The sequence below is a fragment of the Euprymna scolopes genome, chromosome 46 (genome assembly GCF_053919585.1).
Source record: "Euprymna scolopes isolate OS-2025 chromosome 46, ASM5391958v1, whole genome shotgun sequence".
NCBI lineage: Eukaryota > Metazoa > Mollusca > Cephalopoda > Sepiida > Sepiolidae > Euprymna > Euprymna scolopes.
In genome coordinates this window covers 138642100-138663038 of record NC_136527.1, presented here as the reverse complement: position 1 = coordinate 138663038, position 20939 = coordinate 138642100, and positions in this window count along the sequence as shown.

The window sequence follows — 20939 nt, the reverse complement described above, 5'->3', positions numbered from 1 at the left end:
GGAATTCCAGAGTCTAGCGGTACTGGGGAAGAAACTACTGGAGTAGAAAGATCTTTTATATCTAGGGATCTCTACTGTGTGGGGGTGGGATTTAGCTGCCTGTCGGGTTTGTCGAGGGTGTCTACGTCGTGGGCGCACAAGTGTCTGCAGTTCTTCAGAGCGTTCATCATTAAAATACTTGTAGAACAGGCAGAGGGATGCAACGTTTCGTCGATGGGATAGAGGCTGAAGCTTAGATGCCAGTTCAGGGCCTATCAGATTTGCGACTCTTTTTTTAACCTTGTCTAGGAGCGAGAGACAAGCAGCAGATGCACCAGCCCAAATGTGACAACAATACTCCATACATGGGCGAATGGTGGCCTTATAGAGGTACAGGATACTTTCAGGTGTCAGTAGTTTTCTAGCACGGTAGAGAGAGCCTACCTTTTTCGCAGCGGCCCTGGCAATGTTTTCAATATAATTGTTCCAACTCATGTTTCCTGTGAACATTAGGCCAAGCAGTTTGAAAGATGTACTCTCAGACAGGGAGTCACTGGCCATTGCTATTGGTGGCAGAGAAGGTTTCTTGTAATTATTGAAGGAAACCAGTTTAGTCTTGGCAGCATTGAATGTGACCATCCATTTATGTCCCCATTCCACTACAGATTGAAGGTCATCCTCTAGTGTTTTTGCCATTTCTTTAGTTATGTGTTCATTTGTTTTCCTGGCATGCCTGTTATAGAGTGTGGTGTCATCAGCATATATACCAATCTCAGAGGCAGTTTTGTCGGGGAGGTCATTAATAAATATTAGGAACAATAGAGGTCCAAGGATAGACCCCTGAGACACTCCCGCATTTATATCACACTGTTTAGATGTACGACCGTCGAGGACAACCTGGATTTTTCTCTTATCTAAGAAGGATTTAATTATGTTAAGTATTCTACCAGTGATACTGTATGATTTAATTTTCCTGAGGAGACCCTCATGCCATACCCTGTCAAAAGCCTTAGATATATCTAGAGCTACCACTCTGCCCTCCCCTGCTTTGTCCAGTGAATGGTATATACGTTCAGAGATTACAGTGAGGATGCCTGCTGTGGAACGGGCTTGTCTAAATCCATATTGTTTGTCAGTCAGAAGTTTAGCATCTGTAAGGTGCCGGACTAGAGCATGGTTAATTCCTATCCAGTTTGGTACTTACCAGCCAAAGTACGCACTCGGATGCAAAGCGATCTTCATTACATAACAACTGCCTCTTCCTAGATGGTTTTGCAACGAACAATACTAAACCAAATCCGATACTCCCTGTTATGCAAAACGCTCGAAGACTCTTAATTGAAAACTGAAATTATCTCCTCTCAATACTAGAAACACTAACACAACTTCTATCTATTTGCATCGACTGAAAACTTGCCCAAACAGACTTAAAATGTACCTCTAGTTATACCCTTACTGTACTGCACCTACATCTTAACATAAGACAACTTAATTCGAACTACCGATATCATAATCAGTCTTTGCATGCATCTATATTTTCACATCATATAAGACAACTCAATTCGAACTACCAATATCACAATTATCCTTTGCATGCATCTATATTTACACATCACATAAGACAACTTAATTCGAACTACCGATATCATAATCAGTCTTTGCATGCATCTATATTTTCACACCATATAAGACAACTCAATTCGAACTACCAATATCACAATTATCCTTTGCATGCATCTATATTTACACGTCACATAAGACAACTTAATTCGAACTACCGATATCATAATCAGTCTTTGCATGCATCTATATTTTCACACCATATAAGACAACTTAATTCGAACTACCAATATCATAATCGTTCTTTGCATGCATCTATATGTATACATCACATAAGACAACTAAATTCGAATGAACAATACTAAACCAAATCCGATACTCCCTGTTATACACCTTCTATCTATATGCATCTACTTGCCCAAATATCTATTTACTTAATTATACATACGGAATATGCCATGACTTAAAATGTACCTTACTGTACTGCACCTACATCTTAACCTTCGTAAATCTAGATATACAGTGACTGGTCAAAATTCTTAGCTCAATTCCTAATACCTACTCAAACTATAACGTTATCCTGAACCTAAACTAACATAAAGTTTTAAAAAATGGAAAAACCTAAAGGTAAAAGTCTTAATCCGCACTAACGCTTTTCTAATACGTTTAAACGGCATTTATAAATAATATGAAAGAAGAAATTTTGAAAGAAAACATAAAATTGAACATTTTAGAACGGGGGAACCACTTTTCTTATATAAATTCAACGTAAAATGAACACCCAATTTTTGGTCATCTAGCGACATATCATCCTTAGCACTTTTTCAAGTTTGGTGATTGGGGAGTGGGGAGCAAAACATGGCCAATTCACATTTTGGTGCTAGTTTACTTACTAATCCGCGCTATTTTTTAAATCGTATATCCAAGTTTAATTAACGTTTTATGATATGTTTTTTTTTATTCAATTGTAAGGTTAAAGTATAGAATAGGTACAAAACACCCTCCCCTCCCATGTTAAGAATGGCTTTTTAAATAATAACGTTATTATTTCAGCACGGATCAATAAGTGCACTAGTACCCACATTTTTTTTTATTTGAAACAAGGTGGAAGAATTACATTTGAAACATAAAATAACGATAAATTTAATTAATTTTTTTTGAGCGGGAGAGGGGGATTAAATTTTTTTATGAGACCATTCTGTACTTTCACCTAACAATTTCATAAACAAAACAAACCCCAAAATATGACAAATTCAATTTGGGGTGGCGGACGCAGGTGTGATTAAATTAAAAATATAAAATAACGAAAAATTTAATTAAAATTTTTTTGGAATTAATTTTTGGTAAATGTGGCCTGGTAGACCACACCAGCACACACACCCTTAAAAAAAAAAACTTGTTTTGTAGGGCTTTCGGGTGTGCCGAATATCGCATTTAAAATTGAGGTCGGCAACTAGTTTTCAAGATATTTCAAGATATTGCAAACATACTTTTCTGCAAAAAAAATGCACGCGGGCTTGCAGTGCAAGAAGACTCCATAAAGAAATTAAACAACCCACAGTAAAAAGAGAAATTACGAGTTTTGTATATTTTATTCGCAGCTTGTGTTAGGGGTGTCAAAAATTCCCCCAAAATTCTGCCACACCAAGGCATGCACATACCAAAATAAAAAAAATCAATGTTTTATTTATTTATTTATTTCTGTTGTTGTTGTTGTTGTTGTCGTCATCGTCGTCGTCCTTCTTCTTATTATTATAATAATAATAATAATAATAATAATAATAATACTCTCTAAATTCTGCATCCAATTTATATACATTAACGTAGTCTCTAATTTGGGATCAGATAAAAATTTCTCTTATATCCGGGTCTAATTACATACATTAACACAGGCTTTAATTTGGGACCAAAGTAAATCTCTCTAATATCTGGGTCAAATTTATATACATTAACACAGGCTCTAATTTAGGACCAGAGAAAATCTCTTTAATATCCGGGTCCAATTTATATACATTAACATAGTCTCTAATTTGGGACCAGAGAAAATCTCTCTTTTATCCGGGTCTAATTTATATACATTAATACAGGCTTTGATTTGGGTCGAGAGAAAATGTCTCTTATATCCGGGTCAAATTCATATACATTATACAGGCTCTTAGTATGTTGTCTTGACCCCACTTCCTCGATTGTTTTGGAAACCCTATTTTCGCTCGTTGGCTCGTTGGCTCCAAAAATACATGTCAGCTTAAATTCACCTCTATGTCAGATTGTTTGTGGTTAAGCTTTTTTTTTAAATTATTGCTATTTCAAAACCTACCTATGATTTTTTAAAAGTTTAACATAGGCTTTGGATCTACCCCCCCCCCCACATCAACTACAAAACTTTTTTCACTGTTTTTATTTCTTTTTGTTTTGTTTTTAATATTTGTTTTCAAGCCTACCTTCTTACCAAATATTTTTTTTCTTTTGGGATCTAGCCTCCCCAACATACACACCTACAAACACCCGGGCAACGCCAGGTACTCCCGCTAGTCTATATATTTTTATCTATATATATAAAAGCGAAAATGTATGCGTGTATGTATGTACGCTTTTCCTCGATGTCCACAAAAGGCTTCTTTCAAAGAAGCGCTTGCTCGCTTCACAACTTCTTAAAACTTTTTATATCATCTATAAATTGTAATATCTCAGAGTTATCCACGGAGCTCGCCTGTCTATTTAATTTTATTGACTTTCAAACGTTAATTATTCGACATTTCCCGCATCGGCACGCGTTACATTCGGTTTTCGGTATTAAAAAAAAGCGAGACTCGACTCTAATCATAGTCCGAAAGCCAGTTGTCTCAAGAGAGCTAAGTAACGTTTGTTCAATGTCGACTTCCTCATATCAGACTGTAGCCTTCATTTCTCTCCTCCTAATAAACAGGGAGCGGGTTTTTAAAAACAAACGAACCGATTTATTCAAAACTGTCCTGCACAAAATCGTAACTGCTGAATACCTATCACCGTCACGTCAATCAAAAACGCGCACCTGTTTTTTTTAACACTTTACTATTTTCCAACTGCTCGTCATGGAGGCTTCGGGGTTTTTTTTTCACATTTTCGGGTTTTTTTCACATACCCCGAAAAACACCCGGGTACCCCTCGCTAGTCTATATATATAAAAGGCAAAATGTTTTTGACCATTTCGTGTATGTCTTCAAAAAGCTTTTCGAGCACACGCTCCCGGGGTCGTTACTATCGCTTAAAACTGTTTATATGGGTCCTAAATAATAATATGTACGATTTGGGAAAGTGCGTTGCATCTAGATTTATTTACGTCGACTTTTACAAAATTATTACCATTTTGGTTTCTTGCATGTTGATGAGGCTGTTTCGTATAAAAAGCGAAACTAATTCAAAGTTAACAACGAACAACGTTCTCGGCATTGCGCCGGGAAATGTCGAGAAGCAATCAGCTTTGATCAATGTTGTACATCAGACAATTGTTATTCAATCTGGACAATTGGGAGCTGGTTCCCCTCCCCCCAACATCTGTTGGGGGAAAAAAACAAAAACAGACAACTGCGTAACTTCTATTTGATCTTCTTAATTAGGTCAAATGGAAGCAGCAGAGTTAACTTTTACTGCGCACGCCTGTTTTTATAGTTTAATAAATAACTTCAAACTTGTGTATGTTTTATGTATGTCACAGTGGCTTAATGGGTAACGTCTCCCGTTTTTTTTTTTTTTTTTTCACACATTAATTTCAAACTCAAGGGTACGGGTTCGATTCTCATACTTACCTACCAAAACATTTTTTTTTATTTAACCCCCCCCCCCCGGAGTTTTGATTTACCTCAAGACACCCGGGCATCGCCAGGTACTCCCCACTAGTATATATATAAAAGCGAAAATGTGTGTATGTATGTATGTATGTGTATTTGTACGTCTTGCAAAAACTTTCGACACAGGCCACGGATTTTCACCAAATAGGTATCATTTTAAAGCTCGAACCTTCGCTCATTAAATATTGAAAAATTGGCCAAAAACATTAATTCCTTCACTCTAAACTGGACCCTTTTCTACAAGGAGGGGTGCCGAAAAAATCGTTCCTTCATTTTCTCTCCTCCTGCTACTACGACAATTACGTCATGTTTGACCTAGAAAACACTGACGTTAGTTTAAACCACCTGCAAGTGTTTTTAAATGGTTTTCTTTATCCGTTCTCAATTGTATGTCTCTTTGGCGTAGGGGTAACGTGTCGGGGTTTTTTTTTCGCCGTAACCTCGATGCTTCGGCCTAGCTAAACTTTTTTTTACCTCTTTTACACCTTTTTTTTTTTCCTTTTTGCTTTGTTTTGGTTTTTCCAATTTTTTTTAACATCGTGTCTTTTTTTTATATAATTAAAACAGGGTCACCTTCTCCTACATACACACCTCCAAACACCCGGGCAACACCAGGTACCCCTGCTAGTCTATAATATAAAAGGAAAAATGGTTATGTGCGTTTCTGTGTGTCCGCGAAAGGCTTTTTTCATCAGGCTTCTCATGCTGCGGGCGGGGACCATATGTGGGGGCGGCCCTACATATGGGACCTTGGTCAGTGTGGGGGCGGCCCTTCATGCCAATTGTCACTACCCGGCTCCCCTACTCCCCGGGGAGTTGGTCTCCATTTCCCCTTCACTCCTCACATTAAAAATCGGCCTTGTGCCTAATTTGCTCGGTGGGGGAGCAAATAAATACTATCTGTTCCGGCAGATACTGCAAGCTATGACTAGCTATGACTAGCAAAGACCAGATGTGGGGGCAACCCCACATGCCTGAACTTTAACCAGCTCCCATTTCCCACCTCTCGGGAGCTGGTCCCCTTTTTCCCTTCCCCCTCCCTTCACTCCTCACATTAAAAATCGGCCTTGTGCCTAATTTGCTCGGTGGGGGAGCAAATAAATACCATCTGTTCCGGCAGATGCTGCAAGCTATGACTAGCTATGACTAGCTATGACTAGCAAAGACCAGATGTGGGGGCAACCCCACATGCCTGACCTTTAACCAGCTTCCATTTCCCACCTCTCGGGAGCTGGTCCCCTTTTTCCCTTTCCCCTCCCTTCACTCCTCACATTAAAAATCGGCCTTGTGCCTAATTTGCTCGGTGGGGGAGCAAATAAATACCATCTGTTCCGGCAGATACTGCAAGCTATGACTAGCTATGACTAGCTATGACTAGCAAAGACCAGATGTGGGGGCAACCCCACATGCCTGACCTTTAACCAGCTTCCATTTCCCACCTCTCGGGAGCTGGTCCCCTTTTTCCCTTCCCCCTCCCTTCACTCCTCACATTAAAAATCGGCCTTGTGCCTAATTTGCTCGGTGGGGGAGCAAATAAATACCATCTGTTCTTCAGATGCTGCACTTCTATTTCTTGTTCTCTTCTGGTGGAGGAGAAATCCTTCACGACTGAGACAATTTTTATTTTTGTACCTTTTCTCCACGTTAAAAAACGACCCTGGTGTCTAACTCTGTCCCGTGGGGAGGCATAGTAAATAGGTACTCCTTAGATTATATTATCTCAGATTCAAAAATGGACGTCATCTCTCTCTTTGTTTTGATTGAGTTTTAAAAAATTTCCCTCCGTCCCATTTTTTTCCAGTGTTTGTTTAGCGTAATCATCGCAGAAATGGTGTTGTTTTTAAACCTCCCACGAAAGGAAATTAGACACGATGCAAAATGAAGAATAAGCGAATGATATTAAAACTTTTTAAAAAAATTGGAAAACAAAAACAAAAAAAAAACAACGAACGTGATGGAAAAAAAAAAGAACAAAAAACTCACATAAATAACCTTGTTTCAATATTAAAACTTAAAAAATCAATAAAAGAAAAATCTTACATCTCGGCTCGAACGTGCAATTTTAAGATGAGGATGGTGCTGCTTAACCGACTGAGCTATGACCACGTCAGCAAAATTGGGTGGACTATTTTTTATATTTAAACTAATTCAAGAAAGAACACCTTTTTGCAATTGTCATGAAGGAACGATTTTTTGCTACACCTCCCTGAAGAAAAGTTGAGATTGAAGGAATTAATATTTTTAGCCAAGTTTTCGATATTTGTCATCCAAAACGGTGTGCTTCAAAATGATACTGATCTCGTGAAAATCCGTCGCCTCTGTCAAAAGTTTTAGGCAAACATATATACATATATGATGATTGCAACGTCTTGTCAGACGAGTGCTACTCCCTCAGACATTTAAAGTCCATGAGCCCAAAAATGACTTCTTTTTTTTTTTTCTTAGTCCTACCGGTGAATTCACACGCTCAAGCAGGCATGACACTAAAGACGGTCATTGAGATCAATTATTACATGCTTCCAGCATTTCAAGCCTCCACGCGTCACAACTTTTCCATCGCCACAGGACCACTTTTTATTGACAAATGCCTGAAGGAGTATCTATACTCAGGTGATGTTACAGAGACTTAGCTGTCGTACAAAGCTAAGACTCTGTAACATCACCTGTGTATAGATACTTAGCTTAGCTTTGTACGACAGCTAAGTCTCTCTCTCGGTTCAAAATGTTGAGATCCAGCAACAAGCAAGAGCAAGATAGCCAGCAACAAGTTAACCTGCAGACCAGCTTAATGCGGGTACTGGTCTCCTGCTTTATGGTTTTTTTAAATCAGAGATTTGCTTCTCCTAGAAAGCTTGCCTTCACCACGGCTTACGGGAGCCCTCTCCACCCCAACACACAAACACACATGGTGCTAGTTGGCCGTTGACCCCGAAAAAGGCTTCATTCATACGTTCATGAACATACATACATACATACATTTAAACAGACAAATGGGATTTATATTATAGACTAGCGGGGAGGTGTAAAAGAAACAAAAAAGTGTTAGCAGGCAAACCCATGATGCAGTGACATGCAGATGGAAAAGAAAGTGAAGGAAAGCGTAATATTTTACCGCTTCGCTATGACGCAACAGGAAGTGAAAAGCATTCAATTTAAACGCAAAGGCAAAATGTGTGTAACTATTTTGTGTATGTCTTGCAAAGGCTTTTCTCGCACACGCTCCTGGGGGGGGGGGTTACTACCGCTTAAAACTGTTTATATAGGTCCTATATAATAATATCTAGAAATTAGGAAACCGCGTTAGCGTATAGATTTATTTACGTCAACTTTTACAAAATTATTGCTATTTTGGCTTCTCACGTGTTGATTGGGCTTTTTAGTATAAATAAAGTGAAACTAAACGCAAACGGACACGTATTCTCGGCATCGCGCCGGGAAAAACGTCCAGAAGCAATCAGCTTTGATCAATCTTGTATATATGAGACAGTTGCTATTCAATCTGGACATTCCAGATTGAATTTCCCCTCCCCAACAGAAAAAACAGTCAAATTTGGGTAAACAAACCCAAACGCTGCATGACTTCTATTTGACCTTCTTAATTAGGTCAAATGGAAGCAGCAGAGTTAACTTTTATTGCGCACGCCTGTTTTTATAGTTCAATGAATTCAAACACGTCTACGGTGTATGTTGCGGTTGCCCAATGGCTACCGTCGCACTTTTTTTTTTTTCACACATTAATTTCCAACTCAATGGTATGGGTTCGATCCTCATACTCACTTACCAAAACATTTTTTTTTTTATTATTTAATGTTGAATTGCTGAAATGAATGTTGGCTGAAGACCAGTTCAGCTTTCCGTTGTTTCATTTATTTGTTTCCCCACGATGTTGGGGAAACCAAACTCCCCCGAAAAAAATGGGAACTCTCAAATGAATAGCAATTGTCTGATATGAAGGGTTTTCCCCATACAGATCAAAGCAGAGTGCCTTCAAGACGTCCCAGCATGATAAAAAATAATTTAATAAAAAATTTCTGTATTTAATAAAAATCATTTAATGAAAAATTTCTATATAAAATAAAAAATATTCTGTATTTAAGAAAAATAATTTAATGAAAAATTTTTCTGTATTTGATAGAAAAACATTTAATGAAAAATTTCTGCATTTAATAAAAATTATTAAAAAGAAATTCTGTATTTAATAAAAATAATTTAATGAAAAAATTTCTGTATTCAATAAAAATTATTTAATGAAAGATTTCTGTATTTAATAAAAATCATTTAATAAAAATCATTTACTGAACAATTACTGTATTTAAAATTTCTGTATTTAATAAAAAATAATTCAATAAAAAATTTCTGTATTTAATAAAAAATAATTTAATAAAAATTCTCTGTATTTAATAAAAATCATTTAATGAAATATTTCTGTATTTAATAAAAATCATTTAATGAAAAGTTTCTTTATTTAATAAAAAATAATTCATACAAAATTTCTGTATTTAATAAAAAATAATTTAATGAAAATTTTCTGTATTTAAGAAAAATAATTTAATGAAAAATTTTTCTGTATTTGATAGAAAAACATTTAATGAAAAATTTCTGTATTTAATAAAAAATAATTTAATAAAAAAATTTCTGTATTCAATAAACAATAATTTAATAAAATATTTTCTGTATTTACAAAAAATCATTTAATGAAATATTTCCGTATTCAATAAAAATCATTTAATGAACAATTTCTGTATTTAATAGAAAATAATTCAATAAAAGATTTCTGTATTAAATAAAAATAATTTAATGAAATATTTCTGTATTTCATAAAAGTCATTTAATGAAATATTTCTGTATTTAATAAAAAATTATTTAATAAAAATGTTCTGTATTTAATAAAAATCATTTAATGAACAATTTCTGTATTTAATAGAAAATAATTTAATAAAAGATTTCTGTATTTAATAAAAATAATTTAATGAAATATTTCTGTATTTAATAAAAGTAATTTAATGAAATATTTATGTATTTAATAAAAACTTATTTAATAAAAAATATTCTGTATTTAATAAAAATCATTTAATGATAAATTTTTGTATTTAATAAAAATCATTTAATTAAAAATTTCTGTATTTAATAAAAATCATTCAATAAAAAACATATGCTGTATTTAATAAAAATCATTTAATGAAAAATTTCTGTATTTAATAAAAATTACTAATAAAAAAATAGTCTGTATTTAAAAAAACCATTTAATAAAAATCATTTAATAAAAATTACTAATAAAAAATAGTCTGTATTTAATAAAAATCATTAAATAAAAATCATTTAATAAAAATCATTTAATAAAAATCATTTAATAAAAATTACTAATAAAAATAGTCTGTATTTAATTAAAAATCATTTTATGAAACATTTCTGTATTCATTTCTGTTTCATGAAATTATTATTATTTAATTTAATAATTATTATTGAAATTATTATTTAAATGATTAGCATTTAATCAAAAATAGTCTGTATTTAATAAAAATCATTTAATGAAAAATATCTGTATTTAATAAAAATCATTTAATAAAATATATGCTGTATTTAATAAAAATCATTTAATAAAAAATTTCTGTATTCAATAAAAATTATTTTAAATAAAATCTGTATTTAATAAAAATCATTTAATAAAAAATTTCTGTATTTAATAAAAATAATTCAACGAAATATTTCTGTATTTAATAAAAATCATTTAATGATAAATTTTTGTATTTAAGAAAAAATTATTTAATAAAAAATATTCTGTATTTAATAAAAATCATTTAATGAAAAATTTTTGTATTCAATAAAAATCATTTAATTAAAAATTTTTGTATTTAATAAAAATCATTTAATTAAAAAATTTTGTATTTAATAAAAATTACTAAAAAAAAATAGTCTGTATTTAATAAAAATTATTTAATGAAACATTTCTCCATTCATCTCTGTTTCATTAAATGATTATTATTTAATTTAATAATTATTATTTAAATTATTATTTAAGTGATTAGCATTTAATGAAAAATATTCTTTATTTAATAAAAAATCATTTAATAAAAAATTTCTGTATTCAATAAAAATTATTTAATAAAAGAATCTGTGTTTAATAAAAATGATTTAATGAAAAATTTCTGTATTTAAAAAAAATCATTTAATAAAAATCATTTACTGAACAATTACTGTATTCAATAAAAATAATTTAATGAAAAATATTTTGTATTTAATAAAATTATTTAATGAAAAATTTCTGTATTTAATAAAAATTATTTAATGAAAAATTTCTGTATTTAAAATAATCATTAAATGGAAAATTTCTGTATTTAAGAAAAATCATTTAATGAAAAAATTCTGTATTTAATAGAAATTATTTAATAAAATTTCTGTATTTAATCCAAATCATTTAGAGAAAAATATTCTGTATCATTATAAATCATTTAATGAAATATTTCTGTATTTTTTGTTTGTTTCTTTTGTTTGTTGTATTGTTTTTTGTTTGTTTTTTGTTGTGTTTATTTTATTGTTTTTTTTTGTTTGTTTGGTTTTCTGTTTTCATCTTTCAATAAAGACACGGAGAAATTGAAAACTAAAGAAAAATCGATACCCAGATACGTGTGATTCTTAAATTATCAGTGGTGACCATTTCAGTACGCGCAAGCATACACATATTTTTGCCGCAACCAAGTAGGATTTTTTTCATATTGGTTTATATATATATATATATATATATATATATATATATATATATATATATATTATTTCATGTGTATATATATATATTAATGCATCTAAAACCAAGCTTCTCTCCTTACATCATCAACATTCTAATCCACATTTGGCATCAATTGAAATGAATGGCTCTCGTCTTCTGGAGGCCTCAAGTTTTGACAAGCTTCTGGGCTTGACCATTACTCCTGATCTTAAATGGAACACGTACATCAAATCTGTTGCCAAGGCCGCTGGGAAAATGGTGGGATCTTTCTATCGATCCGGTAAATATCTCACTGCTGATGCTATTCTCTATCTATATAAGAGCCAGGTACGTCCAAGGATGGAATACTGTTGCCACATCTGGGCAGGAGCTGCTAGAAAGGACTTGTCCTGCCTTGATAGAGTTCAAAATAGACTTCGTAGCCTCGTAGGAGATGTCCTTTTCTCCTCCTTGCAACCTCTATCTCACAGAAGAGATGTTGCGAGTTTGTCTCTGATGTATCGTTATTTTCATGGAAAGTGTTTGACTGATATGGTCCCCCCTCGCCAAACTTTCACAAGAAACACTCGTCTAGCTGTAAACACTATCAATAATTCCCCCCACTCTTTATCTGTGCCTAAACCTAAACATAGATTCCATGAACAAAGCTTCTTTCTTAGAACTGCACGCCTGTGGAATTGTCTTCTGTTTTCCTGCTTTCCGGCTGACTACAATATGGTTGTGTTCAAGTCTAAAGTAAATAAGTTCTTGATGAGCCGTTCCATATAAGTTATCAAATTTACCAAATTTTCATTACCAATGATTACTATATTGTCCAATTTCTACTGTACACTCTTTAACCCTTATCCTTGAGTGGCTTCTGGACCTTGATAGTGGTGATGCCTTTGTAAAAAAAAAAAAAAAAAATATATATATTATTATATGTATTATGTTATATATATATTGTTATTGTCATATGTTGTTGTTATATATATATATATTTTATTTTATTTATATATATTATTTTATATATATATATATTATTTATATATATATATATTATATATATATTATATATATGTTATATATATATATATATATATATATAAAATAATAATTTGTTTATGTTGAACTTGAAGATATCTTCAAGTTCAACATAAACAAATTCCTGATAAACCGCCTCCTTAAGTAAGACATTTTATCAAATCTCCAATACTAACGATTACTACGATATTATCCCATAGATTATTGTACACGCAATAACCCTTATCCCAGAGTGGCCTCCAGGCCTTGATAAGTGGTGACTACCATATAAAAAAAAAAGTCTGGCTCTGCGGTTGAGAAACCTTCACATTATAAATTAGGAAAGAGTACTAGATATAGACCTCCACAGCATTCGCTCATTGCTTTCCACCTCCACTAATTGTACTCCCCACGAACGTCTCTTCAATTTCCAAAGGAAATCGGCCACTGAAGATTCTATGCCCACCTGGCTTACAAATGCTAAGTCTGTCCTTTTAAAGCGACATGTACGTGGAAGCAAATATCAGCCCCTAGTCAAGACCGTAGACCTACTTGAAGTCAATCCTAACTAGGCTCATGGTCATTGCTTCTGGCGGGGCCTCTCGATGCCATATTAGTGGGTAATTGTTACGGCTTTACCTTTTCATGTGCTACAAAAAAAAAAATATTTCTCCATTTCTATTTCTCTCTTACTTTCCCTCTCTGCCCTCCTCCAAGCAAGTCTGTCGACCTAGTCCACAAATCCCAAAAGTCCATCATGAAAAGTTTCAATAAAAAATACACGATTAAACCCGGATCTCCAACTTCTAACATAGACTCCATGACCATGTCTCCTTTTCAAACATCAGGGGTCTACGTTCTAACCTACCAGAGGTTGAAACCCAATTACAGGAGACTAAACCAGACATAGTATTTCTAAGTGAAACTGGAATTGGACAGACCATTTCCCTAGATGAGTTTGTAATTAAAGGATACTCTAATTTAACTTCCAAATCTGACCCCCAAGATCGCCATGGGCATGGAATATGTGCATACATTAGAGATGGCTTTCCATGTGGTAGGGGCATCTCCAGAGAAGATTCTAACTTACCCTATATGTGCTTCCGGGTTGCACTTGCTCAAACTGCTGCATTTATATTTGCTATCGCCTCCACAATAACAGAGTTACTATCTTTAAAAGCATATCTGAGAAAATTGACCACGTCCTATCTGCTTATCCTTCAGCTAACATTCACGTATGTGGAGACTTCAGTGTTCACAATGTGGAATGGTTGACCCACTCAAACAAGACGGGGAGGTTCTGTCATGATTTCTCCATTGCTTATGACCTCACTCAGATTGTTTATGAACCCACCCATGTGCCCGATACTGACGGCCAGTATGCAATTCTCCTAGACCTTTTTCTCACAACTTGCCCTGGAGTAACCCTTATCTTCGAGTGGCCTCTTGGCCTTGATAAGTGGTGATGCCTTTTTAAAATAAAAATAAAGGATGAGAGACAACAGTATCCCTATGCCACTTATCGCCATAGGACAATAGTTCGGACGAGCAGTTCGGAGGCAGAACCAGATCCGATGCTGGAGAACCAACAGCTACAGAATGTACCTCTACAATCCAACCATTCAGATCCTCAGCCAAGCGTACATGAAAACTCCATCCTAGAGAATTCGGTTCCTACTCCACCCCCACGCAGATGATCGACAGAGAAGATCATCAGAGGACAACAAGGTGCTGAATCTTCATGTAATGTAATCCCCCATTGAGGAGCATTAGAACTACGCTGAGGTAGCTTTGTATTCCCGGGTGACACCAGATAACCCAAGGATTTAAGATAGAGAAGATGAATATATATATTTTATTTCATGTCAAAATAGATATTGTTTGAAACCAGAGAAATATATTTTTACGGCTAAAAGTTGATAACAGGAAATTTCATTTATAACATTGTCTGGCCTTAAATGAACCCAGGGTCGGATGTCAGAATTGACATCTGCCTTTGAAAATCGTGAGAGAATTTCAGGTGTGGGAATTGTGCCCACCCAGGGACCTGGGGGTTTCAATTTCGTGGAGATTTCGTGGTGAAATCTTATTGGCTGGGGAGAATTTCCACCCCCATCCACATACCTTACTATATATATGAGTGTCGGGCGAAAATTAGCCAGAGTTGAGTCGCAGAGTGAGTGGAAAGTTTCAAAGCAGATTGCTTATTGAGTCCGAGAAGAGACGTGACCCCTCCCCACCTCATCCATCCGTCGGTCGCTGTCTATGAAGAGAGTTGAGACTTTGAAAAGAACTTACAAAATCTGAATGAGAAATTTTTTTTTTTTTTTTACAGGGTGGTCACCACTTATCAAGGCCCGGAAACCACTCAGGGATAAGGGTTATTGCAAGTACAGTACGTTAGTGTGGAGATTTGATGAAGTGTTTACTTAAGGGGGCGGTTCATTAGGAATTTGTTAACATTGGACTTGAAGACATCCAAGTTGTAGTCAGGTGGGAAGCAGGCAGACGGAACAGAGTTCCACAGGCGTGCAGTTCTAAGACATACAAACGAGGGACGAATACATCAGGAACACATTCATAAATGGGATTTCATCATCCCACATAAGACAGAGACTTCTCGAAAACAAGAGACTCGACCTACACACTGCGTATGACCAAGCTCTCACATTGGAGTCTGCCCCCAAATAATTAATTATCAACATACGCTCAGACGGACTCCTTAACTGCGTCTATATCGGCAGGTAAAACTGAAGAGGAAGAGGACGATAAGTCTGGCCACGAGGAGCAATCCATAGCAGTGGCACTCCCAGGACAGAAATGCTTCTTCTGTGGAAACCAAAGACATGACCGGGCGAGGTGTTCCCACCAGAAACTCAATATATAAAAACTGCAAAAAGAAGGGGCATTTCGCACGTGTCTGCAGATCCCCAACAGCAGTTGCTACGAACTACGGTGAGTCTCTTTTTGGTTCTTCGGTTCTTTAAAGCTCCCTCAGTCTCGGACTTTTTCATTACACATATAATCTTAAATTGTTCGCCAAAGATTACTACGCTAAGTGAGACGGCAGTTTGGAATGCGAGTGCACATTTCACGGCCTTCATTTATGCGCTCGCATGTAGCGCAAACAAAGGCTGTGAAATGGCAGAAAATAGTCCCAGCATTCGGGGGTCAATACCGTGCAAATGGTAAATTTGTGACGAAAACGGTTATCATATTTTTTTAAAGCACACCCAAATCTACAAGCAAAATATATTTTTCTATACGAATTTGAGACAGGTCTTAAAGTAAAATGATACTGTTGTGTCTGTATCAATAACAACACGAACGCAGAAAGTAAAGGTAAAACAAATATATTACGACGAAAAAAAAATAATACATATTTACAAAGGTGCAGTTGTACTGCAGTTGGAAGATTGTCCGGCAGAGGGCGTGTTAAAGTCTTTCATGGAGCAACCGGCACATGCGTCTTGCCTATCCAGCGTTTGAACACAGCTCCCCGGTCTTGCTGACTTGATGCCTTTATCTATATCTTTTCACCCACGTATGCTAATTAGTGGGCGTCTCCACAACCCAATTTTTCCAACAGTTTACGCTAAGTACATGCAACATGAATGCCGATGTTCAAAATGTATGCAGTTCTAAGAAAGAAGCTTTGTTCATGGAATCTACATTCAGGTTTAGGCACAGATAAAGAGTGGGGGAAATTAGTGATAATGGTTTAGCTAGAGGAGTATTTTTCGTGAAAGTTTGACAAGGAAAGACCATAGATTGAAGCTCAGATGAGCACTTGTCATGAAAATAACGATAAAGCAGAGACAGGCTTGCTACATCTCTTCTGTGAGATAGAGGTTGCAGGGAAGAGAAAAGGGCATCCCCCACTTGGCTACGGAATCTATTCCGAACTCTGTCAAGGCAGAATAAGATCTTCCTAGCAGCTTCTGCCCAGATGTGACTGCAGTACTCCATCCTTGGACGTAGTTGGCACTTATATAAGTAGAGAATTGTATCACTAGGTAGATATCTACTGGATCGATAGAAGGATCCCATCATTTTTCCAGCAATTATTTAAGGGGAACGGCTCATCAAGAACTTGTTTACATTGGACTTGAAGACGGCCATATTGTAGTCACCTAGAAAGCATGTAAACGAAAGAGAGTTCCACAGGTGTGCAATTCTTTAGAAAGAAGCTTTGTTCATGGAATGCTTAGGTCTAAGAGCAGATAAAGAGTGGCGGAAATTATTGATAGTGTTTACAGCCAAACGAGTGTTTCTCGTGAATGTTTGGCAAGGTGTGACCATAGATTGGAGCTCAGACGAGCACTTGCCATGAAAATAATGCTAAAACAGAGACAGACTTGCAACGTCTCTTCTGTAAGAAAGAGGTTGCAGGGAGGAGAAAAGGGCATCCCCCACTAAGCTACAAAGTTTATTTTGAACTCTGTCAAGGCAGGACAAGTCTTTTCTAGCAGCTCCTGCCCAGATGTGGCAACAGTACTCCATCATTGGCCGAACCTGGATTTTATATAGGTAGAGAAATTGCATCAGGAGTGAGATATTTACTGGAGCGGTAGAAGGATCCTACCATTTTTCCAGCGGCCTTGGCAACAGATTTGATGTATGTGTTCCATTACAGATCAGGAGTAATGGTCAAGCCCAGAATCTTAGTGGAAATGTGATAGATAACGTGTAATGAACACACACGGCTACAATTCAGCCGATCCAAACATGAACACGAGCGTGTAAAACCCCTCGGAAAATGATCTACCACAATCTCGAACTTCACTCGGCAGTTTAACAGCCCTCAGAAACACAGACCCTAGCAAAAGCAACATTTTTTTTTCGATCACGATTTCAAGCTTCGCGTACTCGAAACAAGTCAACCGACAGTTTAAAGGCTTTAAAATCACTTTCAAACGAAAAACAGAAAAATGGAACCTCCCCGTGCTGAAACACCTCTGGCTACATTAACGCTAAATATACCAGCTTTTAATCCCACCAATATAAAGACGTGGTTTATCCAGATCCAAGCCCTTTTTGACGCAAAACGGATTACGTCTCAGCGAACCAAGTATTGTTATTTGGTTGAAAAACTCTCGGCAGACGTCGTCGAAGAGGTGACTGATTTATTGGAGAACGTGCCAGAAAATAATCCATACGATAAACTTAAGGAGGCCATTTTGAGACGGACTGGCTTATCAACCGAGACAATGTTACGCAATCTCTTCACCCAAGTAGAATTGGGAGATCGCACACCGTCGCAACTTTTACGATGCATGCGATCATTGCTAGGGGACAACAAAATGTCCGAAAATATAATGAGAACTCCCAGACACAACAGTACAAATTCTGGTACCCACAATGGAAGAGACAAGCACTGAAAAGCTCGCCGACATGTCAGACCGAATTCATGAAAATCTGAGAAACCGCAAAGTAAACTCAGCACAAGCACGGCAAAAACAGACGAGAGACGACAAAGTAGCCAGACTAAAAACTACGGTCGAAAATCTCACTCGTCAATTGCAGGAATTAATGCAAATAAACTGTCGTTACTCATTTAATAAATGGCCTAACTACCGAAAACAAAGTTTTAGTAGAGGTCGAAGCAACACACGAGAACGAGCGAATGAAATCTGTTTTTACCACAAAAAATTCGGCACAGAAGCAAAGCGTTGCACTTATCCTTGTTCTTTTAAAAACAAGAACCAGGGAAATGATCATTTCAGCCAGTAGTGACGACAACTGTCGCTGGATTTTCCACTAAAAGTCGTCTATTTTATATTCATGACAGGAATCACGGATATAACTTCTTAATAGACACTGGAGCCAAAATAAGCGTGATACCACCGCTACGTAAACAGAAAGCTACTCCACAGCCTTACCACCTCCAGGCAGCTAATGGCACACAAATACCGACATACGGTGAAAAGTACTTAAGCGTCAATCTCGGCTTGCGTCGCACATTTTTGTGGATTTTTACCATAGCCAACGTGACAACACCAATATTAGGAGCAGACTTCCTAGCACGATTTAATCTATCGGTAGACATGACTTTGACTGATCGCACACTGACTGATAACCAAACAAAAGTCATAATTAAAGGTATCACCACAAGATACCAGTCTACTGGGATTAGTTCTTCCTTACCTGAAGAGATGTACATTCGTCGGCTGTTTCAAAAATACCCACAACTTACTCAGCCATTCAAAGTCACGGATAATATTAAACATAATGCAAGGCATTATATTAAAATGAATAGACAACCCATCTACGCCACCCCCAGACGTCTGAAGCCAGATAAGTACAAGATCGCAAAAGACGAATTTCAACGCATGTTACAACAAAGAATTATCCGACCTTCCAAAAGTGTGTGGTCATCTCCTCTACATATGGTACAGAAATTAGACGCGACAACATGGCGTCCTTGCTGCGATTTCCGGAGATTAAATGCACAAACCGTACCGGATAGATACCCTATCCCGCACATTCACGATTTCGCAATCAGACTGCAAAATGCCACGGTATTTTCCAAACTGGATTTAGTAAAAGCATATTACCAAATACCGGTGGCAGAAGAAGATATCCATAAAACAGCACTGACCACACCATTTGGACTTTACGAATTCGTCAGAATGCCATTCGGACTAAGAAACGCTTGTCAAACCTTCCAAAGGTTAATAGACGAGGTTTTTAGGGACCTTCCATTCATATTCGCATACGTGGACGATGTCCTAATTGCTAGTAGAAACCTCGACGAACATAAACAACACTTGGAACAAGCTTTCCAAAAACTGTCCCATTACGGTTTAAAATTAAACTTGGACAAATGTATTTTCGGTCAGCAAGAAGTAAATTTCCTCGGACATTCAATTGATAAGGATGGTATATCACCATTACCCGAAAAAGTAAGTGCCATTACAAATTTTCCACAACCTACGTCTGTTAGACAAGTTCGTCACTTCATAGGTGTAATTAATTATTACAGACGATTTTTACCCAACTGTTCCACAATCCTTGCACCGTTAACGTCATTATTGAAGAACAAAACGAAAAACCAACAATTAAAACTGGAAGGATCAGCTTTAAAAGCTTTCCATCAAGCTAAAACTGCCTTAGTCAATTTCACAAAATTGAATTATATTAAGGACAGTGAAGAATCGAAACTTACACTTACAACAGACGCATCAGACATAGCTGTAGGAGCAGTTATACACCAACTGACAAGGGGATACAATGACCCCTATATCGTTTTTCTCAGCCAAACTGAGCAAGACACAGACAAAATACAGTACCTTTTCAAGGGAGCTATTAGCAATTTATTTGTCAATTAAACATTTTAGACATCTGTTAGAAGGAAGAAACTTTTGTATTTACACTGACCATAAACCGTTAACGTATGCACTACATACACATGTAGATAAATATGGCCCAAGAGAAATCAGACATCTTGATTATATTGCTCAATATTCCACAGACATCAGATACGTCAAGGGACAAGAAAACATTGTGGCAGACACATTATCACGAGCTGCAATAACTTCGCTAAATTCCAGTTCGTTGAGTATGGAATTAATTGCACAAGAACAAAAGACGGACGAGACACTCACTGACGTACAACAGAAAACGTCTTTGCAACTGAAGGAAATGCCCGTACCTTTTAGTACAACAACATTTTATTGTGATACAGCAAAAAAACAACCACGTCCATACATACCGCCAAGCATCAGACGACATGTTTTTCAACATTTTCACAATTTATCTCATCCAGGCAAACGACCCACTGTAAAAATAATAGCAGACCGCTTTGTTTGGCCGAAAATGAATACAGATATTTGAAATTGGACCAA